The 24,778-nt window shown below is 38.6% G+C and overlaps 1 protein-coding gene across 1 annotated transcript in view; it reads right to left on the bottom strand.

The window, feature by feature from the left end:
• Window positions 1-24,778, bottom strand: part of MOCOS (molybdenum cofactor sulfurase) — a 210,868-nt gene that overhangs the window by 101,486 nt on the left and 84,604 nt on the right. The window lies entirely within an intron of this gene.

Raw genomic sequence — 24,778 nt, 5'->3', positions numbered from 1 at the left:
GTGTACAGTTCACACAGTATGGAAATTCAAAGCTAAGTAGAATTGCTTGGTAGATCTAAAGATGGAAAAGGTGGGTAATAACCTGGAAGGAAAAACAGCTACAGGACAAAATGCAGATAAATGACCAAACTGACCACAAGGTAGTACAGACTGCAAATCGAAAGTTTGGTAACGTCCAAGACATGAAATTATAGAACCATTTCCCAACAGAAGAAGAAGGAACAAACCAAAACCAACACCAACATATCCTCCTTCCCCCATCCCAAAGGTATCCCTCTCATTCTACACTTAAGCTTAGTATAAAGAGGTTATTATACAGTGTGGGTGTCTTTGACCACAAATAGGTTGATTACATGACCCAGAAGATTTTTGCCCTCCAGGAATCCAAAAAAAAGAAAATGCCAAAATAGTTATTTTGGGAACCTCTGAAAACCCTGGAGCCATCCCTCTTGATGATCCTTCTGTGACCAAGCCAGCTCCATTTGACATGCAACTAGGGGGACACCATCTTGCTCAGCATCAGTTGTATAAGAGACTACTGAGACAAGAGCAAAAGAAATGCACGTACTGACAGGGTTTTTTTTTTGTCTTATAAATTTGTGTGCAGATTCTACCAACCTGAGAGTATGGCATATTGACTAGTTCCCTATGCTTCCATAAGGAGGGTCTCTGGTGATGGTGGTGAGGAATAAATAGATAATTTTAGTTATATTGATTGTCACAGAAGTAAAAGGTGATCATGACAGCTGTATGATTTTATAAGATGAAGTCAACACATCAGTAAACATGGAAATATCCACCTCCATTAATGTTTTTTTTTTCACTTAAGAATACAGGAAAACTTTCTGCCTCAATCCTACCAGACATGAAAGAAAAATTGTACAGTGACATTGTAATACAAAACACTCATTTCAAAAACTCAACATGTACCAATACAGCAAGTCATCTATTCCCTCTTGCAAATAGAAGCACTTTCAAAGTTCAGCTCTCAATGAGTCTATAATTCTCCTGGACAAAAATACACAGAGTTTTTGTAAATGCTATAGACAGTGTTGCTGTAAGTATAAGAGAAAATGTTTCACCAAATTGCACACATCACCAGAGAAAAATAGGTATGTTTTCTGTAAAAATACCACTGGAAAAAACCTTCTCATAGTTCATTTACAACCAAAGACTAAGCAGGGCTGAAATGAACCTACTTCCTCTTCCACTAGTTTGATTTTTCGGGTACAGCATATAGATATTTCAGGGACATGCAGCCAGGTTGTGTGATGCTTGTAAAGTAATAGGCAGTGAAGATATCTGGTGTGAATAGAAATATCCAGTAGGAGAACCAGGTGACATTGCTCCAAACAGAGTACATACAGTTGACAAAATGTACATATCTTCTCTTCAGATTTGCTCATCACTGGAAATGGTAGAAAGCAGTTAGCTTTGTGTGCAGGGAATTCATAATATACAGAGGAAAGTATAATCACACTTGGAAGTATGCTTAGTATTACCCAAGCAATAAAGTACTTTAATAAAACAGAGTCTTAAGAAGATAGCAAAGAGAAAAAAAATTCATTCATTTGCCATGAGCTCTGACTGGGCCAATTGGTTGCTGTAATGGTGCAGCAGAGCAAAATGGGAAGTAGCACAAAGCATTGCTGCCCTCAGCTTGGCTGTCAGACTCCAAGATTCCTGATCACCAAGGAAAAGAGGTTTGCACCAGCAGAATAGGAGCTCCCCAAATCCACAAAGTTCCACAGTGGAAAATAAATGTGGATTTGGAGAAAAAAGGTACATAGAGTTGCCATTCAAAAATACATTACACAATTTTTAGAGAAATACAGGGAATTTAGTAGCATGAAACCTGAAATATCATCCAGACAGCACTTTGGTGGTCAAAGGGATCTCTGATTTTAAATTTAATTCAATACTAGTCTTCTATGTAAGACAGCAGAAATCTGGAATGTCATATGCCACCTTAAAATGGCACAACCAGTAGGTCTCTGAAAAGCTTTGCCTTCAAAATGATTATTCACATAATGAATTCTAAATGTATTTCAGATTTTTAATCTCTTAATGTATGTAGAAAACCCCATATAAAAACCTAATAAGACTGTCAGCCCATTCAGTATTTTGATATATCAGCTATGCGTTCAGAAGACTTCTTTCCTTCACCCTCCCTTCCCCATCCATGTATGTTAATGTTTGCTTTACTGGTTATAATTACTGAAAAAAATCCAGTCGAGATTAGATTTCAGTTATAATTAATGATGAATGTGTCAAAGTATTATGATGTTGTTTATCACACTGCTCGCAATGTAATTTAGTGCAATAATACTAAGGCTTGCTATGTGACAGTTATTTAGCATTTAAGTCTTCTTAAGATGCTCTGCAGAGTATCCTGAATGTTAACTATGGAAAGATTATTTTATACAAAAGCAGCTTCAGGCAAAATATAGCGACAACTTGCTAGAGCCCAGCGAAAGCTCTTAAATCTTATGTCATCTACGAGCTGAAACATAATAATTAAATAATCTAGACATGTTGTAAAGCTAATGAGAAATCCAAAGGATAAAATTAAAAATTGACATTAATAGGGCAGCTTAACCATATGAGGGAATAAACAGTCTTTGTTCTTTCTGGTACAATTTCTGAAGAGATATCTTCCTTTTCAATGTCTATATACACACAAAAGATTGAAACCTCAGATCCTGGGGGGAAAAAAAAATTAATAACTTTGGATGCTGTAGACAGACAGCTCAGGGTATTTTAAGGTAAAACTTAGCTGTCCTAGTTTGTTGTGTTGGGAGTTTTTTTGTTGGTTTGTTTTTCGTTTGTTTTTGGTTTTTTATTTGTTTTTTTTCTCTTTGCAGCCACTAAATTAATTTTCTTTTCACCTCAGACATGGTCCAAGAATTTTCTACTGTCAGGGGGTCCCCATTACGTATTTACTTGAATGCTTGTGAATCCTGTCACTGGCCTGGGGCCTTTTTCTGCAATGAATGTGCAAGTTTGCCCTGAGGAGCAGTACCCCAGCACAGCACAGTACTGTGCTGCACAGAGCTGCTGTACATGACCTCAGATTGAAAAACAAAGCAGTAGTTTTACAAATATTGCCTGTGATGACTAAACAAAGGTAATTACTTGCTACATGTTGTTACCAGGAAAACATCAGGCATGGTGGGAAACAAGAATATGTCAGTTATTTTTGTAGTTAGAATAGCTAAAATGAAAAAGTTTTAACATTCAGTCTAAATATAGAGGGAAGGTTTAGTTTAAGAAAACTTGTACAGTACATAGAAAATCAGTTCACTTGTTTTCAAGTTGCAGCATGCTGAAAACTATAAAGTTCAGACTTCTCAACAGAATTTGTTTATCTTGTTGTGGTTTCTCACCGTGCCATAGAGCATTCTGTGCACATATGACAACGCATATGAAATTTACTAACATGTTGTAATCTCATCCTCTAAACCCAAACACATTTGAGGGACACAATTCTAGGCTCTGATGAAAAAGCACAGTTCTTCACCAATTCTTCTGAAAACAAACCTAATGCAAAAAATGCTGCCATTCTCGTAGAAAGAAATCTAAATTGTCATTGCTTTAGTATAAACCTACCAAAAAATATTCCTAATATCTTGCTGATGCATGTGAACTGCAAAAAAATCTAAAATTTCTTTTCACTTGTAATCTATGAAAATAACTGTGTTTTCATAGTGAGCATATTCTTTAGTTAACTAGTGCTCTTTAGATTATTTTCTAGCTAATATTTTATATTTTGGAGGGAAGGGATATATCTGATAACACACTGTTGAGAACATTATACCTAATGAGATATTGCACTCACTAATGTTTTTAAAGCTACATTTGTTAGTCACTCGCAGATATGTTTAATACAACTTGACTAATGTATTTGTTCAATTAACCAACATAGCATCTATAAAAATTCTAATGTTCAGACTCACCAGAGCCATTTCAAAGGCTCTTTTGAGAAAACCAGAATAAATTAGTGAGATAAGAGGAAGATTTTGAGAGGTACAACATTTGATATTGGCACATTTATCATCAAAACAAAAGCTGGGTAATTTTAAGCTATGCAAAAAGAATCAGCATTTTTACGACCTTTGTTATCATAATAACATATACCAATGATGGAGCTGACTGAAGATAACATTGACTACTCACAGAGATGGATATTGATTAGCAAGAAAGATCCTGGTAAAATTTGACTTCAAGAAGCACTTGGCCACAAGCCTGGAGAGTCTGGCTACTAATTTAAAGTTGAACCTCAGAGCTTTTGAATTGTTCTAATTAAACTCCTGCTAGCAGCAACAAGTTCTATGGACAAATTTATCATGGACTGTAATCAGACTCTGTGACTCTTCTTCCTTACTTCCTCCCTCTGCATGAAGGTAAATGTCACCAAGAAGAGTGTTTGTGCAGGTAGGCTGAGAAAGGGCACCATGCTGCTTTTTCTGCTTATAACACCCATGTCCACAGAGGGTGCCTGGGGAATTTTCTGGAGAGACTGGCAGAGACACACATTGCTGGCTACCACCACAAGATATTCTCATGGAGTACTGGTGCCTATATCCAAGTTCACTGTCCTTTAGAAGTTGCACTTTTCCTTGGTTTAACAGGTGCCATCTGCTATGCTGCCTTTAGCTGCACTTTTTCCTCAAAAAAATTGAAGCTATTTTTTAATTTTAAAAAGTAACATTAAAAATGAAGGTTTTCATTAAAGGTATGGGCATCATCTTGACTTCCCAGCTTTTGGGCAGATACATGGCACTTAGTTTCCAACCAAGTTAAATCGTGAAAGTCATCCATTGATGTGAAGAAATGTGAATTGAGTAATTTCAGATTTCTTTCCTATATACCTGTGAGATGTAAGTCATTAATGTTTATCCTGATTAGAATAAATTAGACACTTTCCTAACAATTTTTCACCAGCATCTGCTCAGGAACACATCCAACCATTCAGCTCCTCCATCTACCTCACACCACTCTGCACACTGGGTCAGCTCTGTGCTAATCACTGTGAACAGGTTATAAATGAATACCTTGTGTCCTTCCACAGACATCTTTCCCATAAAGAGATGCTAATGAAATACAAGCAGTGTACATTAACCTAAATGCTACTCTAAGTTTATCTTCATTTATGTTATCCTTAGCCACTATTTAAAACCAAATCTTAGTGAAGCTCTGACTGACCTTTTTGCATACACATACCAAAAGTAAATGCTGCTCCCCTGCTTTTAAAAGGTGAACTGGAGCTTAAGCAGACAAAAGCTACAGTTCCAATTTTGAGATACTAAAATGGGAACTGCACTTGGTTCGGTTCTATTTTCAAGTGCTGGGAGTAGCTACTGTTCTGCCAACTGACCAATGCTGGATTTCAGACTTTAATAAAGGCATAGTGTTAAACACATTAAACACATAACAGTTTGGGGAAAATTAAGTCTGTGTCCATTTTCAAAATCCATGTCAACCAGCTAAGATACATATCCTAAATGATAACAAAAATTTTATGGAAATTGAAAAATAGAGATGAGCACATTTATAAAGCAATTATCTTTATTTCCTTTAGTCACACAATGATAGAATCATAAATGTTGGAAAAGACCTCTAAGATGTCCAACTATCATGTCCAACTGCTAACCCAGCACTGCCATGTTCACCACTGAAACATTCCCCCAAGTGTCACATATACACGCCTTTTGAACACTACCAGGGCTGGTGAGCCACCACTTCCCCTGGGCAGCCTATCTCAATGCCTGGCAACAACAACATTTCAGTGAGGAAATTTTTCCCAGTTATTAATCTAAACCTCCCCTGGAGCAACTTGAAGCCATTTCCTCTCATTCTGTTCCTTGTTACCTGGGAGAAAGACACAGAATCGTAGGCTACTACTCCTTTAAGGAGTCACAGTTTGCTGGCAGATTGCAGACTGAATAACGAAGAGCAAGCAATCAGTTTTGTGTACATCTAAGACATAAAGCTGCACAGAGTGTCTAAAAACAGAATGTCATCTGGAATAGGACAAGAATTCCCTAAAGTGAGTAGAGAAATGAAAATATTTAGTCTCAGAGCCTCTGAAAAGCACAAATTAACATGACTGCTTAACATACGTGAGGAATGCTTAAAGTGTCAAGGGACTATTTGAAGTCAACATGAAGAAGATACCAAATAAATGCATTATAAACAACAATAACACCATACAGACTCTTCTGTGTGTAGCCTCTTTTGTCAGGAAAACAGTACCATTTGAGAGGCATGTGAACAGGTTACATGGTCTTGCTAATATAATTTGAGTACTCTGAGTCAGAAGCAGTAGCAGTGGAGGACCACAGAGCATTTCTTGACATAAAATGAAAAAATATACAATCCTCTTTTTTCTAGTTCCTTGTCCTCTTTTTCTTTTCAGAAATGAATCCTACCAAAGCAAGACAGTTTAGGTGCAGCTCTTGTGAACAGCAGGTGTGTACACACTTGCCCGTAGCAAACAAAGCAAGCTGACACATCTTAGCTGTTCTACCTCCTCGGGTGTCTTGGTACATACTGATTAGCCTAAGGCTAATATTTATGCTAAATAAGGGCATAATGCTATGTAAGTCTCTGCACTGTTCCCTCTCAGAGACAATGGGTCCTCACTCAATGTTCTGGAGGACTCTGCTTCTCTGGAAAAGCATCCATTTTGTTTAGTCAACCCAGAAGCCATAAATCTCTCTTACTGCACAAGTACAAATTAACTATGCTTGCTCAGGTATAAATACTTTATATTTAAGGAAGTAGCATTTTTAGGAACTAACAGACTCTCTAACTTAATGAAGGATAAACTCCACACACACACACATCCACACACCCACACCCACACAAAAAATTTTCATCTAGGAGGCTGTTTTGAAGTTGAATCACCTAAACTATATTATTTTCTGGTGATAAAACTCTTCTTTCAAAAAAAAATACATTGTAAATGACAGAAAAATCCATGTTTACTTCCAACACAGTCAGCTAAAATCTCATTCTTCAACAATGAGCACATTATGGCAAGAGGAGGTTAGAGATAAACTAAATTAAATATAGTGTAATTATATATAATTGTAATTGTAATGGTAATTATTTTTCTTAATTTGCGTCTTTATCAAATGGCTGAGGAAATATTTATAATGCAATTGTTATGCACACTGGCAGAATCATAATTCACACTGTAAATACAGAGCATTCTCTGAAGCTTTTCTTAAGAGTGAAGTATAATCAGGGAATTGCAAACAAAACCAGAAAAAACAATGGAGTGAAAGAATAATGCATCAACAGTTCCTTAGAATAATTTTACAAGGAAGATGATAAAAATGTAATTTATAAAAAAACCCTGCAAAACAGTCACACTTCATCTGAATGTTGACATTTTGTACGCATGCAGGGTTTCTGCAAACAGGATTATTACTGATGCATCTCATATATGCCAAGGAGGTCTTATTCTCTTAGGATGCTGTTATAAGGCAATGCTGAAAGGGAAAAGACAAACTTTGAACATTTCAGTCATAAAGAAATCCTCATTTTAAATGGTAATCAAATTGCCAGGATCAAAAGGATTCAGGGCTTTATCACTCCATTGACTATATTTTTCCTGCAATCAGGGAAGTAACTGAAATAAAAATATTAAGACAGAATGTTGGAAATAGTACAAGGTAACACGGTCTTCTCGGATCTGCTGAGACAAGAAGACCCAGGAGGGACCTCAGCTTCCAAATCTAATTGGGGCTGTAGATATATACATCATTAAACAAATAAAGAAAACATGATAGACACCATGCCTCACTGATTTTTAGTTGCCTGAGGTCGATGAACCAAGTTCATCTTTGAATGTGAGATGGTGTCTAAAAATCGAAGTATATGGAAATTAAAAAACCAAAAATCATAGATCTAAATATTACTTCTAATTTTTTTTTCTTTGTAGGATTAGGGTTCATTCAGCAGTATCTTATAAAGGAGATTATCTTTCTTTTACTGTGCAATTTAGCTTAAGTCATGCAAAAATTGTTTAAAAGAAGAGTTTTTTTCTTTTTTTTCTGCAAACTAAAACAGATGCCAAAGATAGTTTCCCCTATGGAAATCTGAAAAATGGTACTGTCATTGCTTTACTTTTTTCCTGCAGATCAGTAATGCATACAGTGATTCTATCACCATGGGTTGTCAAATCACTGTGGTACATTAAGCCATAAAGTCTCAGTTGCAATTGATAACTATATGTTCGAGTACAAATGAAGTTATACTGTTCTTTCTTCCACATTTGAGAACCAGATTTCATGCCCTCCAATAAGGCTGTTCTCCAGAAATTAACCATTTTTAGAATTCTGATTTTGACTTGGAGAAAAATGGACAAGGAACAGATGATAAGCATCTAGATGTCTGTGTTTTCAGTGGAGCACCAGCAAACACCGCCTGACTTAATGGTGTCTAAAGCTTGTAACGCAAGTTTTACAAAAAGAGGTAAACAGATTTCCCAGCTGTAGTGGCTGGTCCCATAAATAAGGTAACTCCAACTCAAGAGCCTTGACTCACTTGCATTTTAGACACTTTGACTACAACTCCGGAGTCTCGGGAGCAAGAATTTGGCTGAACACTTCTGATTACAGCACAATGCACTACCTGGACCACAGAAGCAGGCTTAAAATCTGCTCCTCACTTGTGAAAAGGAAAGAGATGTGTTTAATGTTTAGGTTTTCCCCTCTTCCCTAAATGAATTTTTTTCATGTATTTAGCTTATAATAGAAACTGAACAGACACAAGAACGATCCTGCATTAATGTTTAAATAATACCATATTAATGCTTAAAAAAAATAGCAGTGTATACCTGGAAAGTTAGCAGTTTGAAATGAAGTGATTAATCAGCTATTATTACAGACATAGTTAAGATTCACATTATTTACTCTCAGGGCAGCATCACTCAGAATTTCTGGATCACGACAAGTCCTAAAAGCATCAAGCGACTACCAGTTTACAGAGTTGATATGCTGATGTTTTCTTTAGCATAAAGTTCTTCTGATGTTTTCAAACCTTTATTCTTTAGCTATAACTAACAGGCACCTCAGCACAGCCCAGAGAGAAGGTGAGTAGACTTGGCTTCTGTTTTTACCTTCTGTACAGTTAAGCCTATAAACATGCTGACAGTGAGGCAGGGAAAATCATCCAGCAAGATTAGAAATAGTTAGGAAGAGACTATTGTAGCTATTGCTCATCCTCTGATGGTGCAAATTGATCAGTCTTGTTTGCCAGGTCACTGCTTCAGATACAGTTTGGCCAGACAGAATTCAAAGGCAAAGGATGTAAAATAAGGCTTATGCACAGAACCATGTGGATTTGAAAAATTAACCTGTCACGAGACACAGGGTCCCACTTCTCTGTTACTCTGAGCATTAGCAACAGTCTTGGTTCTCTGGCAGTCTTGGAAGAAGAATGAGTTCTGAATGTAAGATGGAGGAAGAAATATTTGTCATGCAATATACAGCAGCCATCCCTATGGCTTAGACTCTCTTTGGCAAGTAGTTCCCTGAAAAAGCTCGTGGCATGCTCTCCTTGTTTGTGTGTATATAGTTTTCCTGCCCGTACATGTCATTTGCACCTGGAAAATGAGTTGATAGTGCAATTTGCAGACATAAATATATTGAATATTCTTCCTCCACCCCTTTCAGGACATCCACACAAAAGCAAGGCTCACAGACTTATCAAGTATTTTCACATCTTTTGATAGGCCACTATAGATTAAAAAAGTCTCTGAATGAACCTCACATGATATTTAATGATAGTTGGGCTTTCCTTGATAAATCATTTGTGTACCTGAGAAAAAAAAAAATTCAGAAATGTAAATTAATGGATTATTAATCATTAGCTTGGGAAAGCAGCAGAGATAAGAAAAGTTTACTTAAATAAGATGTTCTGCTGAGAATTCTTATGATCGTATAAATTTCTAACATTCCTGCAGCCATTTAAACAGCTGAAGGTAGATGGTTCTTATTACTGCTTCATTAACTACAAAATGGCTTCAAGATTCACATTCCCACCTTTAAATCATAATTTAAATAAACCAGGCTAGGATAAGAAATCTTTATCTTTGACTCATGATTTTGATTGCCAAGCATTTGTGTTCATCAGACAGGAAGGGAGATTAAATGAAAACTCATTCCATACACCCTGCATGAGACAATTATGAGTAAATTTACATTTTCTTGAACAGGAAAAACTGAAATAAACCCTGTACTTGCTATGTTTTAACCTTAGTTATACTTTGAGTTTGATTTGCCAAATAATCAGAATTTCTGAAATTTTCATGTAATTCGTCTTAAAAGGTACACATCCACTAAGGTGTGCATAGTATCACATTACTGTGATATTAGGTGACAATGTTAATAGCGTGAAGGTATTAGAGAGATTTTTAGGGAACACAAAATTAATAGATCTACATTCCTATGTATAGTTAAAATGAATAAAGACTGCAGGTGTGTTTATGCTGTGGACATTAATCTTCATACACTTTCGTCTGCAACAGAACAATTTACAGAAAATATTTATGATGTCTGCTACAAACTGGCACACTAACAATTTTGGAGACCATTCTCCTTTACCAAGAGAAGAATAGTACAGTTTGATTAACATTTTTTATAGAAGCTGAACACATTCATATGTCTTCACACATGACTTCTTAGCTGAAGGTAAAATTTTACAGCAGTTTCATTCGTAATGTTTACCTGTGCTCTGCTGTAGACTTACAAAAGGAACACAAGATAAAGAATACAGACAAGAAAATGATGAAGGAACTCAACCTTCTTGGAAATGCAATCATATTATTAAGCTAAAACAGGCTTCATTATATCTTATTGTTTAAAGCACTTTGCATGCATGTCCCTTGCCAAGTTGTGATTAACAACACCATAGCATCTAGTCCCCACTAAAATTTAAAATTGCACCTTGCACTTCCACATGTAAAACTCCTTTTAAATCCCACCAGTTGGTATCAGAGAACAGGAACAGTTACAGCTGCATGAATTTGTTACATGTAGAATGTACACTTACATGCAGTCTAGGTTTGGAGGGAGGAATTCTTCCATGCTTATTTGCCTGCTGGTGAGCATACTATGTTTTTGAGTTATGTATGCCTACATATATATGTATATATTCATATACATTAAATGACAAATTTTTCAGAAAAATCAGGTGCATGATCCTGCTTATTTTTGTTCTAATGTAAACATCACATTAAATGCTAAGAGTGTAATTCTTATAAATAGTTAGGTGATCTGTGTGTTTATCACCATTTCTGCAGCAATCTGCCTAGGAAAATCATCTAGAAATGTCTAGATATAGAATCAATGAAATCCATGCACTTTTAAGAAATCTATTCACTTGATTAAAATTGATTAAATTTGGCATAAGGAATGTAACCCAAGGTTTGTTGAATTGTGTGAACAGGCCTCTACACAGCAGTTCTGTCACTCTCCTGCCAGAGAGCTTATGCTATTCACATTTAATGTGTCATGTTTCTGAATGCCTGCAAAGGCTCTTCCTAGGCTTTTAGCATAACAGAGCACAACCTTTCTGGGGCTACATGTACTGTCCTAGCAAAGAGCCACACTGAAGTATCTGGTGTGTAAAACCTTATTTTGAAGGATTTATGTCACACAGAGATGTGATTTGAGCTATACTACAAAAATGTTACAAATGTTCATCATTAAAATGATTAGAGATAACTTGGTGTCTACATATTGGCATTTGGCAGTGAAAGATGGGTTGTGCAGGGCTCCATTTTAGGCCCTGCGCTCCTCAGTATCTTTATAAATTGCTTGGAAGGGATACTAAGCAAATTCATAGATGACACAAAACAGGGAGGAGCTGTTGATTCCCATAAAGGCAGGGAGGCCCTGCAGAGAGATCTTGACAAATTAGAGGGCTGGGCAATCACCAACTGTATGAAGTTCAAAAATCCAAGAAAGTGATAGATTCTACACCCGACATGGGGCAACCCTGGCTGTAAGGACACACAGCAGAAGGAGATGCTGGGAAGCAGTGCCATGGAAAGGGACCTGGGGGTCCCTGGTCAGTGGCAAGCTGACCATGAGTCAGCAGTGCCCTGGCAGCCAGGAGGGCCAACCCTGTCCTAGGGGGCATCAGGCACAGCACGGCCAGCTGGGCAAGGGAGGGGATTGTCCTGCTCTGCTCTGGGGCAGCCTCACATTGAATTCTGTTTGCAATTTTGGGCACAAAAATATTAATAAGTTATTAAGGTTTTTGAGAGCATCCAAAGGAGGGCAATGAAAATGGTGAAGTGCTTGGAGGGGAAGTTGAAGGAGGAGTGGCTGAGGTCACTTGGTCTGCTCAGCAAGAAGAAGACTGAAAGGAGACCTCATTGCAACTGCAACTTCCTTATGAGGGGAAGAGGAGGGGCAGGCCCTGATCTCTTCTCTGTGGTGATCAGTGACAGGACCCGAGGGAATGGCCTGAAGCTGTGTCAGGGGAGGTTTAGGTTGGATATCAGGAAAAGCTTCTTCACCCAGAGTGTGGCTGGGCACTGGAACAGGCTCCCCAGGGGAATGGTCACAGCACCAAGGCTGCCTGAGTTCAAGACGCATTTGGACACTTCTCTCAAACACGTGTGACAGGGCCAGGATTATCATGGACTTGATGATTATTGTGGGTCACTTCCAACTATTCATATTCTGTGATGTTGTGATTTCTTATATGTATACATATGCTTTGCTTAATTGGATAAAAGCTCATGCAAGGTTTATCTTTTATCTTTCTTAAAGTAAAAAAATCTAGGGCTAATTATTTTGAAACTGTCCTTCTAAACTAACCTGTCACGTTAAACACAGAAAATTATATATGCAGAAAACCCAAGACCTTAATATGGTACGACATGAACAACACCCTTTCTTAATCTGATGAAAGCTTCAAAGCATGAATGAATGCCTTAATTCATACACTAACAGCAGAAACACTCAAAAATATACTTTCTTCTCTAGGAAATGTTAACTGGGTTCCTGTTACTTGGCATCAATTTATTGATTTGCTTAAGAGGACAGACTTTGCCAGATCTGTCACTGACAAAATCATCACACCATTTTTCCCATTTAAACTGGCCATATATTAGTGTAGCTAACTTAAGATCAATCAAGACGCTTCTAATATAAAGCCAAAATGACTGATAAGAAGAGTTTGATTCACACTAACCACTTTTTTGCAGTAAATGTGATGGAGAAAATCCAGGCAATCTATATTGCTGAACTGAAGACTGCTGGCATCAGCAACAATTAAAAAAAAAAAAAAAAAAAAAAGCCCACTTCAGAGTACAACCTGAAAACATAATGGCAAAATGTCTGCCATAAAGTGTGAAATAGGAGATACAATCCTTTCAGCATAAATACTTTCCCTGTATTAACTCTAAAACTTTTTATCATTAAATTCACTAAAAAAAAAGCTGTTACAATCATTTGACACAGTTATTAAGCCATAGCAGATGTTACTTGATAATATAAATGCCTAGATATTAAAAAAGTAGATTATTATAATGCTAGAGAATCCCTCTGAATTTTTTAATTGAACATGAACAGACACAAATGTGACAGCCAAGTGCTTAATCAAATCTGTGTATTTCCATTTTTGGAAACCATTGCTTATACGTGAAAGTTAAGAAAGACTGTAAAACCCCTTTTTCTCAAGAGCATCAATATTTTCCTTTTTCTTCTAAATTAAATCTGTTTGAGAAGCCTGTAGATGTTTCTTTCACGGGTTCCCAAGAGCACAACTGCCAGATGCACTCTTGCATATATTTGACTAGTAAGAAGATGAAAAAAAAGAGCCTCTACCAAACCCGTGCTTGTACTTGTAATCTTCAAATACTAAGTTGAGTGGTGTCATCTAAACAGGTAAACTACTCTGTTTCTATGTAACTCTTTTTACCAGTAGGAAGGTTAAAAGGTTTTTTGAAAAAGTAGCTCCCTGTAGCTTAGCTATAAATAAAATATAAAATAAAATGGGTATCAAATAAGAAGCCAGATACTCTGAGTCACTAAACTTAAGATAGTTGTGTAGGTCTTCTGCTATAAGTGGACAAACCTTTATGGCATTTCAGCCTGCTCTCCTTCATTCTGATGTCATTTAGACTGGAATAACACATCCTTTCCTTAAATGATAAGACATCTCTGATGATACTAGTCAGAATAAGTCTGATTAAGAATAACATTCCAAAAAGATTTTAGAAGCATGATTCTGAGTGGAAGGAAGCCACAAAACCAGAAAAAAAGTTAAGTGAAGGTGAAGATCTCTTTCAAAAGACCAAATCTGCAATTGCCACATGTTATGTCACATGGAGGTGTCTCAGTCTCCTTTGCAGAAGCCATTACAGTGAGTTCATGGATCTCAAGGGATCCATTCACATCATGCTGAAACCCACTAATTTTTAATTCCTCTAGCTGGGCAAACAAGAAATGTGCAAATAAAAATAAGCAAGAATGATTAATATCAATTAGTGGCATTACAATGTATTAGTACATTATATTAGAGGAGATATTCCATCATTCATGGTCAGGCATTTCCTGACATAACCTTAGTAGCAGTTTCTATTAGAGAAGCATACTTCAATGTATAGTGATTACTTCCATTAAGGACAAAATTTTAAAGGAAACTACCTAGTCCCATCCCATTTTGAAAAAAACTAAATTTGGATGGCATTCAGTCAGTGATTTTAATTGCCAGGCACTTTACCATGCTTTTCTCTGCCCACTGTCCACAAAAAAGAATAAATTAAATCCATACAAGTAGTATGGGCATGTGAGAAGGGAGAATATAAGTATTTCCTAAAAGTTTTGCTTCCAAAAGGATCCATACAGAAATATACCAATGTAATTAGCATAAACTTATTTGACTTAAAGTACAAGCTGACATCTCTGCTAAAGCTCAAGAAGTTTCTGAACCAGAGACTGACTGAAATGAATATTCTTCTGTCCTTTTCTGAAATGGAGAACAGATTCTCTTCCCCACTGTTCTCACTGCTGTGCATTACTCTTTTTAAAACCCAACACAGTACCATGTCCTAAGTCTAAGAGGTGTTTCAACAGGAAAGGCTTCAACAGAAAAATTACAAAACTGTTGAAACGAAGAAGATTCAAAATGCAGGGTCTGTGCAGCCAGACAACCTTGGTCCCAGAGTTTGTGTCTCTGGAGAGGCACCTCTGACTTGTCATGGAGCTTCACTTGCAAAGGAACGAGCTCACCATCAGCCCGAGAAAATGGATTGGTGTGGGGCTCACGGTCTTTACTCTGTCTGGACACTGAGAGGGCCATGTGGCATTCAGCTCTCATCCACACATATAAAATTAAACTACATCTTCACAGCTGTGAGCATGCACATGTATGAGTTTTGAATCTACACGTGGATCTGGGTGTCCTACTCTGCAGTGCCAAGTCCACCCAGCTGGCAGAAGGACTTGGTGGCATGGCAGCCATGAACAGCAGGATCCTGCAGTTTGGACTCATTTATTCACCAAAACAGAAAATCTATGGAAACCACGGATTACAATAGCTGCTCGGAAGCTCATGATGGCAGCATCCATGCAGAAGACATGCCAGAAACTTTGGCGCATGCTAAAGGGAATGGCCCTCATCCAAAGCTCATGACAGCTTTCAACAGGCCAACACCACTCATTTGCGGGTCAGAGACGCATGAGGAGACAGAGCCGCATTTCTTTAATTTCCCCATCTGCTCCTAACACCCCAAGCCCTCCCCATTCTGCCTGAAGGAGCCCCCCTCGTGGATGGGTCAGCTCCCAGGGCAGACGTGCAGAGCTGCCACCCTCACAGCAGCAACCTCACATCACCGTATCTGGGGCTTGGGGCTGGCACCCTTACAGACACACTGCTTCAGCTTTTCCTACATTTTTGCCATCTCCCTTCTGCTTGCTCTTATTTCTATCAGCTCACACCTTTCTCCTGCCCACATTATCTCATGTTTTAAAAAGTTGCAAAATAGAAAATATAAACACCTTGTCATAGTCCTTCCCTGCCCTGACAACCTTCCTCCTTAGGAAGGAACATGGGAACACACACACACACGCGCACACACACGCACAGACATAAAAATCACCCTCCCTTCCCTGGTCTCCTCAAAAGGTTAGAGAAAGCACTAATGGTTTTGATGGGGTAGGAGGGAAGATGTGAGAAGGATTCCTTCCTGTTTGGGAGGTTCTGAAGAGGTACAGGGACATGCTCTATGCAGGACCAGACCTGTGGGCAGCACATGCTCCTGGCCAGACTTGGTGCTTTCTGCACATCTCAGGCTGCACCATGTAAAATGAGACTGAACTCACTCCAGAGAAGCCAATAAAGTTTCAGCAGGCAACTCAGAACAATTTCGGCATAGCTTTGGAAAGTATTTAAGTGCACACACACATGCCAGAGGATTCAGAGCACATAAAAACTAGGTTAAAATAATGTTAAATATCTAAATTGACCCCCTGATAGTAGTTACAGCTCTTCCATATGTCTGCCTTAGCTTATGCTTTTGTCTCTGAGACTTCAGGAGTCAAATAAAGAACATTATACTAATTATATACTATACCGTGGAGTATTTACAGCAATTCCTATTACTAAGAACTGCCTGAGGTAAAAAGAGAAAGAAAACCCTTTAATTCCTGCACTTTGAAGTTAATCAATCCCTTAACATTAATTAAATACAACCTGTATATTGTAAATACCATCTGGGTCAAAAAGCCAGTCTCACCCTTTTACATCCAGTATCATGACATTTTAAGTACACAGTACAAATGGTGAAGAAAAAAAATGTGATTCTTATGCCAAACACGTGACCATTATTTTTCCTCATATATCAAACGGGTTAATCAATCACAAATGTCAAATCTACAAAACATAATTAAAAATGTGCCGTAAATTTATCAGCAGTAATAATACAATAGCTGGTGCTAGAAACTCACAAAGCCTTTTAGGGAAGTATTGGAGAAAGGTTTTATTCTAAGTCTGAGCAAAAGAACTCCATAGGGTAAAACTATGCTATGTCACCTTGTTAGCCACAATGACTGCAAAGATACATCCTGGTTCAAGCAAAATTTTTACTGTATTTGATCAAAGGCAAAATCAAATCCTGGTATAAACCAGAATTCCCTTCTTGCTATCATCTCAAAACACTTTCTATTTTAAAAAAATGCATTTTACAATGAGCTCTACATTTTTCTCTTTAAAAAATGAATGTGCTGTAGCTCTTTAGCAGTTTATAAGGTTTATTTCACAAATCAATAATTTGATTCCATTCATACAGTGGGATGGAGTTTCCCCAACTTGAGTGGTAGTGCTTAATGTGATTTACATGTGCCTCTCTGTGGTAGGCATGTGGCTACACTGGGCCCATGATTTCTACTTTCAATGGCATTGCAAAACAAAAGGGAAAACATGGTTAGTTGGATCAGCCTACTTCCAAGTACGAGAATCCACAGTACAGTTAAAATTTTTTTTGGATTTCTGGGTTTTATTGATTTCATTACATTGAACATTTCTATAAAGTGTGCAAGATTCACTACCTCCCGTGCCTCAGGAAAACACCTCCTTCTGTATTTATTTCTGTACTTATTTTATTATTTTTTATATTTATATATATATTTATATATTTATTATATATTTTATTACTTTATTATATTTATTATTTATTTCTGTAGATTGCATCCTAGCATTTGGACACTCCAGGAGTGTGCAAATGAATAGAGGTGGGGCTGACTGACTAAAAGAAGCCACCTGTGCCAACTGTATTGCCTCTTCAAAGTTTTACCTATAGTATTGCTTCTGTTTGGATGACTAACCACCAATCCATGTTAACAAACATGTTTTCAAGTGTCTGGTTGTGCTTTACAAGCATTTATTGGGTTATCACTGCTTTCAGTTTATCCCAGATTCAGCAATTTAAGGTGAATCCCATGGTGAAACAAGATCAAAAGTGATCCCCTCAGGATATCCTTTGGGTTGCTGATGTGCAATTTTCAGTTTGTTCTGACTATGCTGGGGAATGAAACAACTTCAGTATTGAAAAAAAAAAATCATCTGGAGGATTAGACTGCAAAATGACACACAAATACTTCCTTAATCATGGGACTTAGAACAAAAAAAAAATTAACAAAACTTTCTTTTGCATCCAATACTGAAGAATTTGGCTGGCTGCAGTGATAGCTGGCAGAAAAACACAGCAAATGTCAACTGCCACCTTGGATGTCCTGAGAGACAGCATGAAAACAGACTGCATGAAACTTGCCAGCAGTTACTTACACTTCAGCAGAGAAGGGAAAGAGTAACTGGTTACTTGAACCTTCTTACAGTTACTCTTTTATTTTTCCACAGCTCTTGTTCTGAAAAGCAGTTGTAGAATTAAGTTCTATCAGTTAAATCAATGGACTTTGCCTTTCAGACGTAGGGAACAGCTGAGTGAGAGGTCACAATGACCTCTGACCTCTCATCTCTGCAGGACAGAGTGGCACTGGGAGCTGAGAGGAAGGAAGAGACTCCTTCACTGTTTTGTTCCCTGTTCAGGCTTACAAGTCCCTGACAGTGGCTGCAATAGGTCTGCCAGGTGCAGAAGCCATTCTCATGGTGCAAAAACCCATTAGAAATTAGAAGACCCCTGTCGCTTCCCAAGTATCTAATCTAAAATCCATCACTGCTATTTGAAAGGGTGCTTGTTCAGGAAACTTACAAATTTGGGAATTCTCCTGTAAGTGGCCCTGTTTGGACTTTTAAACATCACAAAAAATGCAGAAGCAGCATAGCAAAATGCTTAAACAGAATGTGGTTTTTGACAGGGTGCTACTTAAGTCCACTTACCACATTATGGGCAGAGTCTTCGTGTGTGGAGTCAATGAGCATATGCCAGAACTGCAAGGTGAGCCTGCACAGAAAGACTGTGCTCTTCTCAGCACAGTCCAGGCCCTAGGTGATTTCTCAGCACTATGAAGAGCTTTGGTGGAATAAGCCAGCATCTGTCAGTATATTCTTTCTTTCTATGCTGACAGAAACAATCACGCTAAAGAGATTCCTTCAAGCAGATCAGGCTTATTTGCCAAAGGATTCTCAAGCTGCTGCAAACACACCACCCAGCCTCAGGATTTTGTCTCAGCTCCAGCTCTTGGGATCCTAGTTTTCATCCCTAGCTTCATGCCTCTATTTTCCATTCCTTGCTTCCTTCCCTTCCCCGCAGCACACACAAATCCAGAATGCAACTGAGGACCCAAACCATGCCAGTATACACTGCATAAGCATGCACAGAGTGGTGATCCAGAGATCTCTAGACACAGCATCAAGAATAGAGAAATCTGCTGTGGCTAAGTGCAATTCACAATAGACTTCAAAAGTGTGAGTGCTGCTTTGGGATTGTCAAATTACTCAAGCAGCAGGGGCAAGAGTCACTAAAACTTGTCAGGACCAAAGTCATATCATCTGGATTTCCAAAGCTTTTGAAAATGCATTTGGAATTGAACAACATACAACAGCAGATACCCCAATTTACAGATAACACAATTCCTTTTCCCTTAGTCATAAATTTCAGGATGATCAGATTCTGAATAGCACTCCCAGATACAAAAGAAAAATAGGGCAGATGATGAATATTTTATTGCTGAATTCTTGCTATCCATAATCATATTATTTTATTATCTCAAGCTGTGCAGAAAAAAAAACCAAATGGGAAATGAGGCTAGATTTGTGAATGATAATAGTAATTTGTCAAGCTGTTTGATACAAGGATGAAAATACAATAAACATGATTTTAGAAGTTGAGATGGGAAGATTGGCTACTGACATGAAATGGGAAAGTGTAGAAATGTAAAAGAGACTGAGGTACATTAATTTATATAGCAGGAACAATAAAATAAAGTACAAGAAACACTAACAAAAGCTGTATCTATTAAGAAAAATGGCAACCATTTTGACAGTCCCGGGAAGGAAAGATGGATAAACTGTATCTCATTACATGTTTCCACTTAAGTTTCACCTTGACTTCGAAAAATCTATTTTCTTAGCACACCACTCTTGGATTATGTGTGAATGGGGAATACCTTCTGCTAGTGGTACTCAGACACATATATTCAAATCCCCTTTTCCAATGACATTTGCTAGAGTTCAAGTTTCCCTATGAATTACCACATGAAATGACATGTTTCAGTGTATTCAAGCTGAATACTAATCACACACCATAAAGAAGTGTTTTTAAAAAAGAAGAAGATTTAAAAAATAAAGCCTTTTGGAATTACAAAGACCCATCTGAAGAAACAATGCAGATGGAGCTTGGGAGAAGCACACAGAATCAATCACAAAAGCACAGAGGCTGGAAAGGACCCTGGGAATCTCAAATCCAACCTCCAGCATAAAGCATGTCCAGCTGGAGCAGGTTACTCAGGGCCTTTGCCAGTTGGGTTTGGATGCCTACAGGGATGGAGGTTCCTTACTGTAAAATGGCAGGGATAAAACCTGACTAGAGCTGCTGTTTATAAGACAAATTATGACCCAGGTGTTTCAGTTACTAGCGAAGAAATTTAAACTGCAGATTAGGTAATTGAATTAACTCTGGCCACAGCAATCTGGCATTTCATTTGAAGTGTCGTAGTTCTGTTCCTAACTGCTCTGTCTGTACTTTATTATTATAAAAACACTTCAAAAACATAAGAAGCAAAACCCATAGCAGCTGAGAGGAAAGAAAAAAAGCAAAAGTGATACAGCTTGAATCACATAGATTGAAAATGTCAATGCAACATGTTGTTTTTACTCTTCAAAAAAGTTATCCTCATTCCTGACCTATTTTTAAAAACTTCAAGCCTCTCCAGGCAGAACTTTAAGTCTCCACAGTTCATGGACCAAATCAGTAATGCTCTAAACATGAACTTTTAAATATTGGCTTTTCAAATAACAACCAAAGGAGCAGATGAGGCCAAGTATAAATATTGACCTATGAACAATGACTTAGACTGTCTGCATGACAATTTGGTGTTTAACGGGAACTAGTATCCAGCTGTCAGTTTTGATTATTTTAGTTTTAATCCCTCACACCAAGGTTACACATTGTGTATCCAGCCTTAGAAGTCAATTTCCTTTGTTTCTAACTCTGTAGTAGAAGAGGGTTAAAGCAGGCCCTTCTTCTGAATTCAGTAAAAAAAGCTCTCGAAACAGTGGGAGCCTCAGATACCTGAAAGGTTTATAATTAGTCAACTTCTGAAAACTCTTGAAAAATACCAGAAATAGAGTACCCATCCAGGTCTCCACATACCTTTTCCTTCTTAATTATAGAAAGTATAAAAGCAGAACTGAGATCTAAAGCACATTTTGGATACTTTTTATCTGCTATGCAATCTCGGAAGTCATATATCAATTACCTCTAGAAAAGCTGCTTGGAAACTAGAGCCTGCATGGATGAAATTAAAGGGAGTTTTATCCTTGGCTTGCAGACGATGCAGGAGCACCCTGGGATACCACGATTTCTATGCTCTGTCATCCTGAATTTCAGTGAGAGTTGTACTTCAAAGCCTTTTTAGTTTGAAAAATCAGAAACAGAGGTCCAAATGACAATGTTTCCTTGTTATTCTTATTTCTATATTAGAAGATTAACTGGACATTCTCTGTACCAACATCTAATTCAGAAATAATTCATGGTCTCGTACGGAAAGAGCCAGGTGAATGCAGCCAGTCCAGAACCAGAACCAGACCACCCAGCACCATTCAGACCAGACCATTCATTCCCAGCAGCATTCAGACCAGACCATTCAGACCCAGAAGAGGAGCAAATGCATGAAGCATCATTTTGCATACAGTGAAAGGTCAGATGTTCACATCATGGGAGATGCAGGATATCATGCTTCTGGAATACGCATTCACAAACAATTGAAAGGAATGAAGGGATTTTTTTACCATTTCCTCTTCTCACTTCTAGCCTTTCCCAAGGTCTATAATTTTATATATATATCTATATATCTATATGTATTTCATATTTGTTTGAATACTATGGGATAAACCCCTGGAAGGAAGAGCAAGGCAAGAGAGCTGGTTAAGATTCAAGGGTCATCTATTCCAAGCCTAAGAATGATGCATCTTAATAAAGTGGAAGTCAGGCAAAGATGCCAGGAGGTCTGCATGGATAACAAAGAGCCTCTCAAGAAACCAAAACACAAAAAGGAAACCTGCAGGTGGTGGAAGCAAAAACAGGTAGCCTGGGAGGAATACAGAAGGGTTTTAGAAGGGTCCCTTAGGCACAGGCTAGGAAGCCCTGAGGGAATTAAATCTGGACAGGGACAGGTTTAAAACAGGAAAATCAGTACATCGGTAGTAAAAGGAACACTAGGGAAAAATCTCTCCAGAAGGGATCAGGATGCCTGACTACCCAGGGTATGGAGAAGGCTGAAGAATTCAGTGAGTTTTTTGCCTCTGTCTTGACCGGCAAGTGCTCCGGCCATACTGCCCAAGTCACAGAATGAAAAGGCAAGAACTGGAAGAATGAGGAATGGACCACTGTAGGAAAAGAACAGGTTTGAGACCATCCAAGGAACCTGAAGGTGACTAACTCCACGGGATCTGATGAGATGCATCCTTGGGTCTTGAGGGAACTGGCAGATGAAGTGGCTAAGCCAATCTCCATTGTATTTGAGAAGTCATGGGAGTCAGATGAAGTTCTCTCTGATTGGAACCCCCACTTTTAAAAAGGGAGGAAGGGAAGACCTGGAGAACTACATGTTGGTTAATCTCACCTTGGTGCCCAGCCAGAATGTGGAGCAATCATCTTGGAAATTATGCTAAGGCACATGTTAAATAAGAAGGTGATTTCTGCCAGCCAACATGGTTTCACTATGGGTAAACCATGTCAGACATATTTGGTGGCCTATTATGATGGCGCTACAGCATTGGTGGATAAGGGACGAGCAAGTGACATCATCTACCTGGACTTGTGGAATGCACTTGACACTGACTTGTATGACACCCTTGCTCCTGAACTGAACGGGCATGGGTTTGACAGGTGGACCACTCAGTGGATGAGTGGATGGACTGGCTGGATGATGACATCCAAAGAGCTGCCACCAATGGCTCAGCATCCAAGTGGAGATCAGTGACAGGAGGTGTTCCTCATGGGCTGATATTGGGACTGGCACTGTTCAACATCTTTGTCAGTGATGTAGGCAGGGGAACTGAATGCAGCCTCGGCAAGTTTGCCAACGTCACCAAGCTGTGTGGTGCAGTTAACACAGTGTAGGGAAGGGATGCCAGAGGGCCCTTGGCAGGCTTGAGAGGTGGACCTGTGTGAATCTCAACAATGCCATGTAAAAGATCCTGCACATGGGTCAGGGAAATCCCAAACACAAGTACAGGCTGAGTGGAGAATGAACTGACATCAGCCCCGGGGAGAAGGACTTGGATGTACTGATTGATAAGAAGCTCAACATGACCCAGCAATGAGTGTGCTGGCAGCCCAGGAAGCCAGCCATGTCCTGGGCTGCATCAAAAGCAGCGTGGCCAACAGGTTGAGGGAGATGATTCTGCCCTTCTGCTCTGCTCTCATGAGACTGCACCTGGAGTGCTGCATCCAGTTCTGGGGCACCCAACATAGGAAGGAAATGGGTCTGTTTGAGTGAGTCTAGAAGAAGGTAAAAATGCCCAGATGGCTGGAGTACTTCTCTTACAAAGACAGGCTAGGAGATTTGGGGTTGTTCAGCATGGAAAAGAGAAGTTTCAGGGAAGACTTTACAGCAGCCTCTCTGAACCTGAAGGAGGCCTTCAAGAGAACTGGAGGGAGACTTTTTACAAGGGTATATATTGACAGGACATAGGGAAATTCAAATGGAAAGGGGAAAGGTTTAGATTAGATATGAGAAAGAATTTTTTTACTGTGAGGGTGGTGAAGCACAGGAAAAGGTTACCCAGAGAAGTTCCTCAATGCCTCATCCCTGCAAGTGCTCAAGGCCAGGCTGGATGGGCCTCTGAGTAATCTGGTCTAGTGGAAAGTGTCTGGGCCCACAGCAGGGGTGTTAGAACTAGATGATCTTTAAGGTCCCTTCCAACCCAATCTGTTTTATGATCCTGTGATGAAATGCTAATCTCTAGCAATTCCTTTGTGCAGATGTGAGACAGGAAGAATGATCCTTTACTGCATTTATATAAGTTGTTCCTGACATGAAGGAGAAGGGCAGAGAGACCAAGCATCACTGAGTGACACTTCAGTGTGTTCAAGAACTGGTGAAGCTTACCTTATTGCCCTGCCTTTTCTTATGTGTGCATGTTTCACCTCCTTTAGGTGTCCTCTATATTCTGTAGGAGAGTTTCAGAGCTACTTCAGAACCTCAGTCAAGGAATAAGAGCACTGCAAATATTTGTTGTAGGTTATGTATTTTACTGAATTTGTTTTTCTGATAAAGCTTGTCTTGAGGGTAAAGCATTGCACATTTCCAGTGAAATACATAGACCTAACTTTGCAATTTCACTGAGGGTAGTTACACCGTGTGATCAACCTTGCTCTGGCTGGTTTGGGTGCAGAGTTACAAAAACAAATCAAATTTCTGTTGAGGTACCTTAAATACAAATTAAAAAATGCACAGATTGACCTTTATGTCACTGAATGAAGCCTTATATTTTTAGCAGTTTTGGCAAACTGGATCAGGAAAGGAAGGTAAATATTTAAGATGATGTTCTTTAGATAGGCAAAAAGAATAATAAGACAAACTGAGTTAGATGTGAAATACCAATCTAACTGCATAAAAAGCATGTG

This window comes from Cyanistes caeruleus, chromosome 1 (assembly GCF_971803275.1).
Source record: "Cyanistes caeruleus chromosome 1, bCyaCae1.hap1.1, whole genome shotgun sequence".
In the NCBI taxonomy this organism is placed as follows: Eukaryota; Metazoa; Chordata; class Aves; order Passeriformes; family Paridae; genus Cyanistes; species Cyanistes caeruleus.
This window is presented reverse-complemented; position numbering and strand designations above follow the sequence as displayed.